The sequence below is a fragment of the Ursus maritimus genome, unplaced genomic scaffold, assembly GCF_017311325.1.
Source record: "Ursus maritimus isolate PB19 unplaced genomic scaffold, ASM1731132v1 scaffold_27, whole genome shotgun sequence".
Classification (NCBI taxonomy): domain Eukaryota; kingdom Metazoa; phylum Chordata; class Mammalia; order Carnivora; family Ursidae; genus Ursus; species Ursus maritimus.
In genome coordinates, this window is record NW_024425230.1 from 10635452 (window position 1) to 10651598 (window position 16147).

The 16147-nt window shown below is 41.8% G+C and overlaps 1 long non-coding RNA gene across 5 annotated transcripts in view; it reads right to left on the reverse strand.

Moving 5' to 3' along the window:
- The window catches only part of LOC103659997, a 17294-nt gene extending 2217 nt beyond the window's left edge, over positions 1-15077 (reverse strand). Inside the window, exons 1-6 of one of the 5 annotated variants that reach the window (XR_005838039.1) lie at positions 14796-15077; positions 6514-6723; positions 4050-6433; positions 3584-3822; positions 2772-2967; positions 1666-1857 (exon numbers count right to left, since the gene is read on the reverse strand). This is a non-coding gene — a long non-coding RNA (uncharacterized LOC103659997). Of the gene's footprint in view, positions 1-1665; positions 1858-2771; positions 2968-3583; positions 3823-4049; positions 6724-14795 lie in introns of all 5 variants that reach the window. The other 4 variants (XR_005838036.1, XR_005838035.1, XR_005838037.1 and 1 more) reach the window with 4 other exon arrangements.
- Between the last annotated feature and the right edge of the window lie 1070 nt (positions 15078-16147).

A 16147-nucleotide genomic window follows, 5' to 3' on the forward strand; every position in this document is an offset into this window, starting at 1 on the left:
CTCTCTCTCTGCTTCTCCCCCTGCACACTCTCTTTCTCTCTTAAAGAAATAAGTAGATCCTTAAAAATATTTCTTCTCATATCTCTTAAGGCATCTCTCCATTATTTCCTAGCAATTAATATTTCTGATGATAAGTTTGTTGTCAATCTGATTCTTGTTTCTCTGTAAATAAAGTATTTTTTCCATCTCTCTAGTAGCTTTTAAGACAGTTTCTTTGGACATTCTGAGGTTCCTTACAATTGTCCATTTGTCCTCCTTAGCATTCAGTGGAATCTTTCAATCAGAAAGTTTCTGGGTGTTTTTTTGTTAATTTTTAATTGTTTTGATTAGTTTTCTCCTCTCCATTAAAAAAGGTGTCTATTAAGTTTCATGGATTTATCTTCTATGATGCTTATTTTCTTTCATATTTTCCTTTTCTTTGTCTTTTTGAGTAATTTTATAGAGATTTCTTTGAGTTTATATTCCAGTCCTTTTTTTGTTTCAAGTTCAATCATGATATTTTTAATTTGCAAGAACTCACTTAATCCTGGAATGTTTCTGCTTTTGTTTTATGGATCAGTAAAGTAGGACTTTTTTTTTTTTTCCTGGCATACTGACAGCTGTCTTCTATTTTCTGACATTGTCTTTTGCCTGGGCTAAAAGTTGTTTTTGTTCATCTTGGACTTTCTCTTTCATGCTACTTGTTTTCTTCAAATAGCCACTGATTCTTGGTTGTCTGTTCACATTGGCAAATGAAAAAATATATTAAGTGTAGTCAGCTGGCTAGGCTTTCCCGGAATATTGATCACTTCTGTTTCTGTACCAGCTTCTCCTTAGGGTCTGTGGGCTGGGAGCAGGCAGGCTGACACCACCCTCCACCTTGCGCCCGCCGTACTACAATATGGGGGGCTTCACAGTGGAGATGCATCACCCACCTTACGAGCCCTTATTCTCTCCTGGCTCTGCATACATTTGCTGTCAGAGGACAGTCCTCTAGTTTTAGCCTAGAGCTAATGAACATGGCTTCCAGCAGCCTCAAAATTGAGCAAGAGAATCCCAGTGTTTGAGGGAGGGCATCGATCCACCAACCCCTTCCTCCCACGCCCCCTTTTCCTCCTTCTCCTTGAGTTTCTTCATCTCAGGAAAACTGGCTCTGACCTCTCCTCCCATCATCTTCCGTGCTTCCTATGGCAGACAGCACACACGACTTCCACTGTAATTTTTCTTAACCAATATCTGCTTTAACCAACCTAGTTTTTGTCTTCTCGAATCTTTTTAAAAGTTTATATTTTGCTGATTGCCATACCATTCCATTCTTTTTAAAAAACATTGGATTTTATTTCCTTTCATACATCAATACTATATTTTCAATGGGCGTTTTTGAGGACATGAATATAATGCGTGTACTCAGGCCACCATATGGAACCAGAAACCCTTTCAATTCCTTTTTAGTAGTAGAGGTAGGACTGAAGCATATGACTGCCTTGAGCCTATGACTAAGAAAATGGGAAAGATGGCTTCATTGAATACTTTGATCAAGAGAAAATTCTTACTGCGCCCTGGTTCAAAGAGTAGGTTTAATTCCGGGGCCAGCACTCCCTGAGCTGCGGCGCCTGGGGGCACATTTCTTAAAGGCTCTCTCTGTCCTTCTTTCCTCATCCATATAATCAAGGATAATACCAGTACCTCATTCAAGGGGTGGCATGAGCATTGAAAGAAGGCCCCATGCCTGACACAAAGTTCAACAAATGTTCTCTGTATGGTAAGCCTCTTCTCCGATGGGAGACTGCAGTATTTTTGTTGAAAACATGCAAGGGTTAAGTCCAATACAATTCTTATCTATATCTACATTTCCATGAAGAATCATACACGCCTGATCTGGAAAAAAAAAATGACATAATAGGTGACAGACCACAGGTGTTAAGCAAGGATGAGTCTGGAAGAGATCTTTGAGCCTGTCAAATGCAACCAGGTCATTTCATCAATGACAAAAACATGGCCTAAAAGGCAGGAGTCAGTGACCATGTCAACAGAAAGCTACTTCTACTATTTCTGAGTTAGGGAGAGAAAACAGAGGCATAGTGAGGTTGAAGGCAATGGAAAAGCAGCTCATGGGGGCTGGGTCCCGGGGTCAGCATGGAAGTGACAGGTCCATACAGACAAGTCACCCTGATATTCCTGCAAGGAATTACTACACTGGAGACCAACACATGCAACCGTCCATAAGTGCAACACAACTGTTTTCCCTCTTGCTTTGGATTAAACCATTATTTCTTCAACTGAACATCACTTAAAGTGGTTGACCTGCAATCGGCAGGGTTAGGTATATGAAAACAGTGAAGAATCTCCTGGATTGGAGAGATACCTGAACTGGGGATGGCGGAGCTCCGTGGGCTGTCTGCCTCTTCCTCCGGGACACTTACTGAGGGAGACAGTGGGTAGAGTCCCCTCCCATCTAAATTCTTTCCCTTTCACAGCAGATTCCTGCAGTTGAACTTGTTTGGCTAACAGAGGATGCAACCTTACTGTAATCTGGTCAAGTCACACAGCTGTTGGGTGGAGAGTTGGGTATATGTACCCCTCCTCCAAGGCCAAGCCCTTTGCATGGGCTCCTCCCTACGGTCCCAACAGGGCTCACTATTCTCCAGTTCACCACGCTGGGCTAATTTAGTTCAGTTTGACATTCAACACACACGACTTCTGTTTTCTGCTATAAATCTCCAGACATTTTATGGACCAATAATGTCCAACGCGTACATGGACTGTTCTGCTGCTTGGTAATTACCACTGACCTCTTTCCAGGACCCTTCTCCATAAAGAGGCCACCTCTTTGGGGCAGCCCCGCCATCCGCTTCTCTCCAAGGCAAAGGTGGAACAACCAAGTTCTTAATTAGCCAGCCTGCACAGGGAAGCTTGGTGTGAGATTTCCAGGTCAGCATTGATGGAGGGGTAATCAGGGGAGGTGATGCATCGACTTTGATTAAAGAGCTGTGATGAATCAAGATAAAATTGACATTTAATTTCTTTCAGATGAGCTAATCTCATAGACCAAACTTAAAACTTGGATTGTGGGGCAGGGAGAGTTACCCCTGAAAAAACATTGTCTTAATTTCTTTCTCAAAACACTGATGTTTAATTGAACACTGGTTCATGGGATGATTTGGTGAAATTACATACAGTTTCTCCCCACTTTTTCGTTCTAATGGAATCCCCAAAAAATCCTCCCAGCACTCAAGAACCCCTCAAGTCCATGCCCCTCTGCTCTCAGCCAGGGAGCCCCATCCATGATGCTTTAATTACTTTAAAGCACCGCACTTGCTATCATGAACACCTCACTCTTTAAGCCAGTGGGAAAAGGATCCTTTGTGATTCAAAAACCAAAACCCCAAAACAAACAGAAAACCCTACAATCGAACCAAACCCAAACAAAAATCCCTGGTATATACCAGCACATGTATAGTAACAATGTGCTTTGAAAACTACCCCACAATGTGATTTATTTTTCCTAATGAAACTGACAGCCCTCGTCAAGAAAAGAAGAACCGGCTTCAAGTGATGCTTGTCTTTTCTTTGATTGTCAAAGTGAAATTAAACGGTAACTCACCAGTCAGTAAACTAGGGTACTGGTAATTACCCTCAGAACAGACACACGGGCAGATAATCTCCAAGGCCAAGTGACTTCCAACAGCTCCAGATTCTCCTGCAGTAGTGGTCCACACTGGAGAGGGCGTCGAGGAGCGCTCCTGGAGAAGTAGCAGCCTTTTATCAGTAGATGGGAGTAGAGCAACACAGATGGAACCGCCAGGCAGCCAAGCCTGAAACATCCCCAATCCGCGCTCCAAGCTTGTCACAGGGCAGGGTTCCCGCGGGGAAGAAAGGAAAGACACACACAGGTTGTGAATCGACTAAGAAGGACTTTCAAATCCATGTCACACTAGCACATATGAGATCACGAGAGTAACGGGCAAATTCAGAGAACCGTACTTCCTGCCAAGCTGTACCTTCCATTTTGCACATCTTTAATTTGGTTAAGAAATGATAAAATTATCATTTTTAGTTCTGTTACTCACAAGCTTATGCTGTGTTCTCTCTCCATTCTCTCTCTTCTGGTCTGGTTCGCTTGCTCTTTTCTATATAGCTACCATTCCATTTGTAACATTCACAGCTTTTCTGGAGTGGGTTAAGGAAAACTATTTAAAAAAAAATTGCCGTAAATGTTCTTGCAGAGGGTCTGATGGTGATACTTTTTCTTTACGGTATTTAAGAAAAGGAAGTTAGAAATTTTCTGGTACAACTTGTCTGTTTTCTTTGGAAGGAAATCGGGTACAATTTAAAGTATTTTGGGGGGGTATTTATTAAAAAACATTCTAGCATAAATACTATATAATAGAAGCAATAAGAAAATACAAATTCAAAGACAAGACCTGACCAGGTTCTTCATCTCCTGGCATATTGTCAACATCAGTAAGTATAAAGATTCTCTTTTAATTAATTATTGTTTTTCCTTATGCCCATTCCTCACTTTTGTGCCCAGCCACCACCCTCTCTCAGACGACCGTGCTATGGTAGTTTATATATGTCTATTTATTAGCACGTGTTCTTGGAAAGTATGTATTGCTGTTCGTGAGCACATTTTCTAATTTACATAGATGGGATTATGTTACTGACCTCCTTCTGTTTCTTTCTTTTTTTTTTTCCTGCCCACTCAGTATTGTGCATTGTTGCTGGGTGTACTGTTGGTCTCTTGCTAGTTACCGCAGAGGAGTCTATCCATCACATTATGCTTCTCTATTCCCCCATGAGCGGACGCCTAGATTGCCCGTAACTCTCCATGTCCCAAACAGTGCTGTGATGAACGTTCTTACCCATGCCTCCTTCTGGACTTGCATGAGGTCTCCGGGATGTATGCCGAAAAGCCACACTGCTGTGTCATAGGACGTAGCTATAGCTAATTTGGTGGCTCCCTGGAATGGCTGCACCATTTTATGTTCCTATCAGCAGTGCCTGATGTCTGTGTCCCTGACTTGGAGTTGCCTAGAAAGCAGAGAAGTTTTCTCCATTTCTTCAGATATTCTTTCCTGTTCTTTGTTACAGTTGAAAAATATTTTTCATAGAAATTTGGTATATTCCTGAAGTAAATTCCCAGATATATTGCATTTTTTTTTGCAGCTATTATGGCTTTTTCTTGAAGTGTGTTTTCTAGTTGTTTATCACTGTTGTAGAAAAATGCCGTTAGATTTTTTTTAAGTGATTTTGTATTTAGGAAGCTTTCTGAACGTTCGTGGTGATTCTAATAGCTTATCTGTTGATTCTGTTGTATTTAATTGGTAAGGAACATATTGCCTGCAAATAGTTTGTTTTTTTTATCCTTAATGTTTTACTTATATATCATCTCCTAAAGCATAGGCCAGGACCCCTGGTACTATGTTAAGCAATAGCAGTAATAATGGGATTTCTGGTCTTATTTCCAGTCTCAGGACATGTCTATAGCTTTTCCATTAGTTACAGAGTTTGCTATAGGTTTTTAATATATACTCTTTTATCAATTTAAGGAAATTCCTCTCTATTTCTAATGGGGTAAGATACATTTCTGCAAGTTGGAGATGATCGTATGATTTTTCTCCTGTGGTATATTGCATTGATAGATTTCTCAGATATTGAAATAGCCTTATATTTTTGGGAGGGTGTTTGTTTTCGTCATAGTAAAACAGAAAGACTTTGGGAAGAGGTCCTTAGTGGTGAATTTTTCCAACCCTTTGTGCTAGTTTATTTTGCAAAGTATATTTATGAATTCATTTATGCTTTTATTCAGCTAGTATTTACTTTGATCTACTCTGTATTAGGCCCTGGACAGGATACTGGGAATGTACCTTCCCTTTTACCAATAGTGAGAGGTTTGGTCCATTCAGTGGGATGATAGAGAAGCAACAGGGTTTCTCTTGACTTTTGTCTTGGCCATAAAATGTAGGTGGCCATTTCTCACCGTCATTTAAGTAGGGAGGGCTATTTAAGATATAAAGCAAATAGATTGGGACGTGGGAGCTACGCATATGTGTTGGGCTTCCGTCCAGTTTCACGACCAATAGTGTACAGGCTGCTGGATTTATTAAGACTTAAAAAATACCATCCTCTCCTTGTTTATTGCTCAGTGACGTCACTCACACCAGCACAACTGATAACCCCAAATTTACGACCAGTTTGAATGATAAGCAAGCACTTGGCGAAACATGTTTTAAAATCCCACCTGAAAATTATTGGAACAATGGAAACAGAACTCCTTCTCAGCCGATTATTTTTTTTTCTGAGAAAATAGCTAAGTGTACTACATATAAGGTGCTTGATGGGCGGAAGGATGCGTCCCGAGAAAGAGTCCAACTCCGGCCGTGAACGACGAGCTGTACAGTAGGTGCCCCCGTGAAGTATTGGCTTGCGTGCCGTCAGGGTGGTCTTCGTCCTGAAAATGGGTTTGGGAGGGAAGGAACGACTTAGGCTACATGAGGTGAAGTAATTGGTTGTTCTGATTTCTCCTCTCACCTAATTGGTTGAGCAAGTGATCTGTCTGCACAATGAGCTCCTGCCCGTGGCTCTTTCCGTATGCACGTGTACGAATTTACACCAAATCACACGGGCTCTGTTTTCCTGCAGTGAGATCTCTGTACCCCCAGAACAAAAAGGAAAAATGGCTTCTTAACCGTGATGATGTTTGTCATGTTGCCGTGCGGTTTTCTGGTAGCTGTGTTTGACCTGTCATGAAAGCGGGGGACAGAGAAGAGGAGGTGCCTGTTAACGGGGGTTGTAAAAGGCGTTTTTCCTGTGCATCGGTGTATGCGTTGCACTCAGCAGGGGCCACTTTATTATGTATAACCGTAATATTTTGCCTGCGTGTGTCGCCTAACACCCGGCATTTCAGACGCGGATTTCATTCCAGCCACTCCCCCATTGTGAAACTGCTAAGTAGAGGCTAGACTCTGATCCCATGGGAAAATCTCTCTGTGGTTCAGAATCCTTTTCGGGATTAGCACCTCAAACGACTTCATTCCATCTTTCCATAGAAGCTGAACGAAACTGCTGGATAAATTTGCCTTCGTGGCCTGTGCTAGTCTTTCCTTTTCTACTTTATAGTGGCCGCAGCCCTGGGAAGACTTAATGGAGCCTGGAGGGCAAAAGTGAGGGAGTCAGGAAGTTTCCTGGAGAGGAGCTTTGTGCTTGGGGCTTAAAGAGGAACCAGGACTGGGCGCCTGGGTGGCTCAGTTGGTTAAGCAGCTGCCTTTGGCTTGGGCCCTGATCCCAGGGTCCTGGAATTAAGTCCCGCATCGGGCTCCCTGCTCAGCGGGGAGCCTGCTTCTCCCTCTGCCTGCCGGTCCCCCTGCTTGTGTTCTCTCTCTCTGTGTCAAATGAATAAATAAAATCTTAAAAAAACAGCAACAACAAAAAACGAGGAACCAGGGCTGACCTAGTGAAGAGGCAGGAGGGGTGCTCCAGGCAATGGGGAGAGAGCAAGAGCAAAGGCTTAAAGGTGAGTGGCCCGTTTGGAAAGTGAGACTAACAGACCATGGTAGAAGGAAGGGAAGCAGGGAATTGTGGGGGAAAATAGGGCAGGCAGACCATGACTTTAAACTTCAACTTACATCCTCATTGCCTTGGGATACCATGACAATATTTTGAAGCCCTCCCTTTACCGACCTAGGCTCTTTTGCTGTGGCAACTTTCGTGGCCTGGGAATCTGCCTGATTGGCTTCTCTCTTTATAGCAGGTTAGCGTAAGGTCAGTTTCTCCAGAATTAAAAAAAAAAAAAAAATGCGTCTCAACTTGGGGCATTTTTCATGCTTTGGTTAGAATCTTTCCTCCCTCATTTCCTCTCACGTTGGCGCTCTCTTGAATAGTAGCTTTAAATGAACCTGATAAATAAAGAAATGCCTCAGGTTACCAGTTTGTCAAAGGCACGTGACTAACATCCTCAGGCTGCTGCTTTTCGGTTGCATTCCTGAAACCAACAGTCATGAGTCCTAGTGATGGTGTCACACCATGTGAGGGGCAGGGAAAGGGCTAACTCTGAGGGGAAACCTGCACTTCTGGCCAAAGTGGAGTCACGTGAACTGGATTTAACCTCTCACCTTAAATGACTGGCTTTACTTTTTAACTCTCTGGTAATTGCATTATTCTATCCGAGCACTCAGTGTACATAGGACTTAGACTCATGGTCATGGAACCAACCATGAATTTAGGCCTATATGACTTTTCATTGTTTCCATATAATGGAAAGAACATGGGTTTATAAAGAGCATTGTTTTCTTGGAAAAGACAGAAGAGGGAAAGAAAAACCAGTATTTATTGAATACCTACTATGTACCAAGAACAGTGAGGAGCACTTCCCAAACACAAGCTCATTCAGTCTTTACCGCAGTCTTGTGAGAAATTAGAAATTAGAAATTTCTGACCATGGAAACTGAGAGTCAAGGGGCTTGCTTAAAGTCAAATAATGAGGTGTGACATCATCTGGTTCCAGAGTGTACTATCTATTGCACTAAGCTGAATGATAGTGTTTTTAACCCCCTAATTGGTTTCAGACCTGATTTTAAAGAATAGAATTAAATGCTCACTGAAGACCAGAGCTTGTCTTATTCATTCATCCCTGACCCCTGGAGACGAGCTTAGAGCCGGTCACCTAGTGGCAGGGAAGGTTTGCTGGATGTCTGAAAGGAGAAGAGAGAGAAGGAGAAAGATGACACAAAGGGAAAAATCCAGAGAGAAAAGAAAAAATGTAGGAAAGGAGAGAAGGAAGAAAAGAGAGTAATAGGGCAAGACCCAACCAAGCAAGAGAGGAGGACATAATTAACCAGAAAAGCCAGAGGTTATAAGAAGACCACTGCAGCTGAGTGCAGAGCTTGGTGAGGCGCTTCTTGCTGGCTGGTGGAATGGAAATCAGATGTCTGATTTCATCTTTATGCATCAAGAACAAGACACCAGGATTTCTGCTCCTGGCCGAGGTGAAGTAACATGGACCAGATTTACCTGAAATAACTACAAAAAAACCCCAGACAAAATATGTGAAATGATGGTTTTCAAGACATTGGGTTCAGGCAGTGGACAGGGGTCCCTGAAAGAAGGGAAACAGACTGGGTGAATCCTGGAACTGCCCCCACTTACTGCCTGAAAGAGTTTCCAGGCTGTACTGAGGAAGGGGAAATCCAGGTAATGATCTGAGGGCTTCCTGAGTTGAGAAGATGGCGATGGGGACTCAGAGAGGCCGGGGCAGCTAAAGGTAGAGTACAAGACAGGACAAAGCCAGTGAGAGAGAGAAGAGGAAGAGATAGAGGTGTGTGTGTGGAGAGAATATACTCTGGATATCTGTACTGAGGGAGAGAGAAAGAGAAAGAGAGAGAATACTCTGGATATCTGTAGTGAGTCCCCCTTGAGTCTACAGTTGTGATTGATTAGCACATGTGTGTGAGGAAATTACCTGAGGCTTTGGAAAGACAGAACCCAAAAGGATTAGAACTAATAACCCCCAGGACTCCCACAGCGCCCAGAACAATTCCTTTTACTACCAGCCAGAGTGGAAAACCTCATAATTCACTGGGCATAATATATAGTATTCAGAAGTATTTTGTCTTATTCAGTATGTCCGAAGTAAGTGGGGAAAAATAGCCCCACACTAAATGCTTTTTTGAGCTAACAAAGCTGAAAAGCAAGACATAAAAGAATTAAGCTATTTTTTAAGTAACTTAACTGCATACCAGAGCAGAGTTCAAGAATGTTTATGCTAAAAAAAAATCCAGCACTAAACTAATAAAATTCATACTGTTCTGTATCCACTCAAAAATTACCAGTCATACAAAGAAGCAGAAATATCTGAACCATAATGAGGTGGAAAAAAATCAATCAAAACTGATACAGAAATAGCACAGATGGTAGACTTCCTAGACAAGGGCATTTAATGGTTACAATTATATTTCATATGTCCAAGAAGCTAGAAGAAAGACTGAACATATAAAATATATTTTTAAAAAAGTTCTGTAAAGTATGAAATAAAGAAAAATACACTGGATGGGATACCAACACATTAGACATCAAAGAAGAAAAAAATCATGAACTTGAAGACATACCAAGAGCAACTATTCAAAATGAAACAGAATCATCTAAAAGACTGGGGAAAAAAGTGAACATCAGTTTGTTTGGGGACAAATCCAAATGGTATACATGTAATTGGATGGGGAGGGAACAACAAAGATCTTGGAGGAATCAAGAGTTCCAAATTTCCTAAATGTGATGACAGTTCTAAACTGACAGATCCAAGAATCTCAGGAAACCCTCAAGCAAAAGCCGCATGGAGAAAATGACACCAAAGTCCATCATAATCAAATTGCTCAAAACCAGTAATAAAAAGTCTAGGTCAGAGTAAGAAGACACACTGCATACAGGTCAGCAGAGTTAAGGATGACAGCAGATTCTTCATCAAGAATAGAGCAAGTTGGAACAAATAGCCCTTAAATTTGTGTGGAACCAGAAAAGGCCCCGAATCACCAAGGAATTGTTGAAAAGGAAAAACAAAGCTGGGGGCATCACAGTGCTGGATTTCAAGCTGTACTACAAAGCTGTGATCACAAAGACAGCATGGTACTGGCACAAAAACAGACACATAGACCAATGGAACAGAATAGAGAACCCAGAAATGGACCCTCAGCTCTTTGGGCAACTAATCTTTGACAAAGCAGGAAAAAATATCCAGTGGCAAAAAGACAGTCTCTTCAATAAATGGTGCTGGGAAAATTGGACAGCTACATGCAAAAGAATGAAACTTGACCAATCTCTCACACCATACACAAAGATAAACTCCAAATGGATGAAAGACCTCGATGTGAGACAGGAATCCATCAAAATTCTAGAGGAGAACATAGGCAGCAACCTCTTTGACATCGGCCACAGCAACTTTTTTCATGACACATCTCCAAAGGCAAGAGAAACAAAAGAAAAAATGAACTTGTGGGACTTCATCAAGATAAAAAGCTTCTGCACAGCCAAAGAAACAGTCAAAAAAACTAAGAGGAAGCCCATGGAATGGGAGAAGATATTTGCAAATGACACTACAGATAAAAGATTGGTATCCAAGATCTACAAAGAACTTCTCAAACTCAATACATGAGAAACAAATAATCAAATCAAAAAATGGGCAGAAGATATGAACAGACACTTTTCCAATGAAGACATACAAATGGCTAACAGACACATGAAAAAATGTTCAAAATCATTAGCCATCAGGGAAATTCGAATCAAAACCACATTGAGATACTGCCTTAGACCAGTTAGAATGGCAAAAATTGACAAGGCAAGAAACAACAAATGTTGGAGAGGATGTGGAGAAAGGGGATCCCTCTTACACTGTTGGTGGGAATGCAAATTGGTACAGCCACTTTGGAAATCAGTGTGGAGGTCCCTTAAAAAGTTAAAAATTGAGCTACCCTATGACCCAGCCATTGCACTACTGGGTATTTACCCCAAAGATACAGACATAGTGAAGAGAAGGGCCATATGCACCCCAATGTTCATAGCAGCATTGTCCACAATAGCTAAATCATGGAAGGAGCCAAGATGCCCTTCAACAGATGACTGGATTAAGAAGATGTCCATATATACAATGGAATATTACTCAGCCATCAAAAAGAACAATTACCCAACATTTGCAGCAACATGGACAGGACTGGAGGAGATTATGCTACGTGAAATAAGTCAAGCAGAGAAAGACAATTATCATATTGTTTCATTCATTTATGGAACATAAGAAATAGCAGGAAGATCGGTAGGAGGAGGAAGGAAAGAATGAAGAGGGGGTAAACAGAAGGGGGAATGAATCATGAGAGACTATGAACTCTGGGAAACAAACGGAGGGCTTCAGAGGGGAGGGGGGTGGGGGATTGGGATAGGCCAGTGATGGGTATTAAGGAGGGCACGTTTTGCATGGAGCTCTGGGTGTTATACGCAAATAATGAATCATGGAACACTACATCAAAAACTAAGGATATACTGTATGGTGATTAACATAACATAATAAAAAATTATTAAAAAAATAAAAGACTAACGACCTACCCTAAAAGAAAAATAAAAAATAAAAAAAATAAAACACACACACACAAAAAGAATAAAGCAAGTCGGAAGATGGAAGAGCAGTGGTGTCAAAATAGTTAAAGCAAAAAATCAGTTATGCCAGCAAAATTGCTTTCAAAAACGAAGATGAAATCAGAACTTTTTTAGACACAAAACACTAAAACAATTCATCAGTAGCATAACATGAAATGTTAAAGAACATCTTACAGGCAGAAGGAAAGTGATACGACAAGGAAGTCTGGATCTACACAAAGGAACAAAGAGGCTTGGAATTGGTAACTATGTGGGCAAATATAACAGATTGTCTCTTTCTTATTATAGAAATGTTTTTAAAAGATAAGTGTTTAAGAGAAAAATAAAAATATATTGTGAGGTTTATAACATATGTGGAAGTGTAATGTATAATAACACTAGTACAAATGGAGACATGGAATTGTTTTGTTGTAAAGTTCTTATACTATTAGCAGAGTGAAAGGATGGCAGAAGGTATACCATGCTAGCACCAGTTAAACAAAACAGGTGGAGTGGCTAAGGTAATATTAGATATCAGAGATAAAGGGTCATTTCATACTGATAAAACAATGACCACCCCAAAAGAACAACATTTCTAAATATGTACCAAACAACAGAGTTTCCAAGTAGATGAAGAACACACTGTTGGAGAACTGCTTCCATGGGCCATGGACAGAATTGACCCTGAAATGCACTCCGGCATAGCACGCCTATGCCTTCTCTTAGGGCATCGTGAGAAACAACTCCTTGAACCTCACTGGCCGATTTCCTATAATGATGTTGTTGAGAACTATGTGCATTATCCAACATATGGTTGAGCCTTTTGGAGAGGACCATGCTATTGTTCTTCCCATATGACATGTGGGGTATTTCTTTTCTCCTCCTCAACACTGATTCTTTGGTGTTTTGATACTCAGCCATCTCAAATGCATAAAATTTCACCGCCCGCATTTTGCGAACTATACCAACTCTTGACCACTATTTCTTATTTTCCCTTCATTATTTTTATTAATTTCACATTATTTTTATCTAGATATATCGCGTGCATCATCAGAAGCTTCCTTAAATTCTTTTAAAACATTGAGACAGTAAAAAAATCAATACATAATAAGCAATGCTTTATTCATCTGTTAAAAGAAGACATTAGCTGAGAGACTAACTTTTTATTATATATTATATATTTACTAAGAGTGGTGTTTGCAACAGCAGTTTGAAAGGCATATTTCTAACCTTACTCCTATACCCTTGATAAATACTGAGGGCATAAGGCTAAAGTGGGCTTTGGGAAGGTGTGTCTGTCCCCTTGGAGGAGGTTGACATCTTAGAGGAGTTCTAGCCAGGTGGGGCGCTAGGGGCAGGGCACATCCACTGGAGGCCCTTAGGACTACCTGAATGGCAACTTCATTCATAATCTGAGTAGTGCAGGCAGATCATTAAATCATCACCACTAAGAGAAACCAAGGTCAACATGAGAGGATCCAGGGCTTAAAGCTGCAGGGAGAGGGTGCGAGCCCTGAGATGTAGGAAGTGGTGGGATTTGAGGAAACCAATGTCAGGCACAAGTCAGGAAAAATAATTTGAGGTGGGGCAGGGGAATAAGAATTTAGGCATGGATTATTGGCCAAGGCAAGGTGCTGGTAGCTTGATTTCCATGTTGGGTAGAGCTGTGTGATGGGAGGGGGTGTAAGGCTGGGAGTGGTGGTGTATGGGAAGGTTTACTTCTTTAAAGTGCACAGCTAGGCACAGAGCGAGGCAACCTAGACACACAGCTTCCTGAGTCCCGAGGCTGCCTTGAATTATAGATGAGACAGAGGAATGGGCACGGACTCCAGGTAGCGTCTCCTCCTGGAGAGGTCTTTCCTCCCGCTGAGTGGGAATGCGGATGCCAGCTCTTTCCCTCATATCCCATTAGGAGAGACTAATTAGATAATTAGATAGTGCTCAAATGAGAGAATGCTTTTGAAATACTCTGAATACCGGAGAGGCTTGATTGGCAGCTAGCTCGCTTCAGGAGTGGGTAGGGGAAGATCTGGAATTCCCAGGTGGAGAGAGATTAGGTCAGTTTCAGAAACCTTATTTCTGATTGGCTAAAATCAGACATCCTAGATAGAGGCACCTGGAAAGCCACTGATTGTGGATGAGAAAGCCCATGGCGTACAAAGCACAGCTGTGGATGGAGGAGTCTCGGGAGCAAATCTTAAAAGGGTGGGGGGCCTCTCAGAGCTTCCTGGGGCTGCCTAGGTTGGGGGCAGAAGAATGGAGAATGGGGAAGGCGAGGCAGAGAGAGTGTGTTGATCACAGCCCCTGGTACTTCTTCCACAGAGAGCTGTAGCTTGCCTCTCTTTTCATGGAGTTTCATTTGAAGATTTCACTTCCAAAACCAAACAAGCTCTGAAAGCGATACCACGGAGAAGGAGTGGTTCTAAGACATGGCAGGACAGAGGGCATGCCCCCTGTTCATTCAGCTGCCAATTGGGTACCCAGGTAAAGATTGTGGAGAAACTTGTAGATTTGGGTAAATCATGAACCCCATTTGTATGAAGTATTAAGGGTATTGTTTTGAGAGTCAAAGTGTAGGTACTGAGTGCGTTCTGTATCTTCTATCTTTCAGTTAACGTAAGTCAGTTAAGCCCTATGAGCGATATTCAATACTCAGTGCAGTTCTGGCCTCAGCTCCCAATCCCTCTTCCCTAGGGACTTACCCAGGGCACATGTCCCTTCATGTCCTGTCTGGATTCTCTTGTCTCACCATTGAGGCGTTCCACCACCTTCACTCCCTTCATCAGGGTGTAAATTACCAATCGCAGGTTGTTCAACCTCTCGGTCATTAGGTGCTCAGGGTTCTGGTTCTAACTGGAGCATCCTCTTTCACCACTTCCTCTGCCTGTCTGTGCTCTTCACTGCAGACCCAGGAAGTGGCCGCTGCCTCCCATGCACTCGGGAAATACGTGGCTAGTGCTTGTTATGTATTACTGGGGATGGACATTGGGTTCTTTCTGTCCACGTGCTGTTTTTTTTTTTTAAGCCCAGCCTCTTGCCCTCTGGTAGCTGCCTCCAAGGCCACCATGGCACTGGTGAGTCTTTGTTGCCCCCACAGTGTTGGCAGGGAGAGTAGCTTCAAGAATGGTTCAGAGCTGAAAAGGGAGTGAGAGCCATTGCACTAGTTATTTATTCATTAATTCGACCTGTGTTTGTTGAGCCTGTACTTGATACCAGACATTGTGCTGGGGAAAAAGGGATGAACTCAACAGCAAGGCCACTCCTCCAGCAAGGGGGCTGATGGAAGGGTCAGCAGGGGAATCAGGAGCTCTCAACTACTTCTTGTGGATATCTCACGCTAATTTCTCCTGAGGAGTTCTCTATTTACTTATCCCCATTGCCCTATAAGTTACAAGTAACTTTACAAAACACAAAAATTCCATACCAGTGGGAATGATTCTTTATTACATTAAAACTTAGAGCAGAAGTGGTGATCTGCTGGTTCAGGGAGCTACCCTGCCTGCAGATCAGATCTACTGCAGAATATTTTGTTTGGCTAACACAGTAATTATTTTCTCATTAGAATACTTTTACATAGGCATGTGTGCTTTACCACAAGCCCCACTATTCCCTATTGTATGTACCTCACTGTGTTTATTTATTTGCCTCCCCTAATTGGATCCTATAGATATTTACATTTGCAACTTCTGGATTATACCATCCAGGAGATGGGGCTAAGACAAATAAAGCTATTGAAAGGCTGTAAAATTCTAAATGGAGGATTTAATGTTTCAATAAATATCTATTGATTATCTACCATGTATCAGGGTCAGGGTTTAAGAATCACAGGGATTTAGAGAAAATAATGTAGTGTGGGAAGTGAAGTAAGCTACAGAAGTATCATAGAAGGGGGTCATTAATTCCTTAGTTTGCCTAGGGAATGTTTCATAGAGGGTACTAATGAGTTTGGGACTTGTTTTGTACATATGGCATGCTAGAATGTATTTTCTGCAGCTCATCACAGGGTTTTAGGCAGAAAAATGATATCAATGAGTAAAACGGGAAGAACAATGTC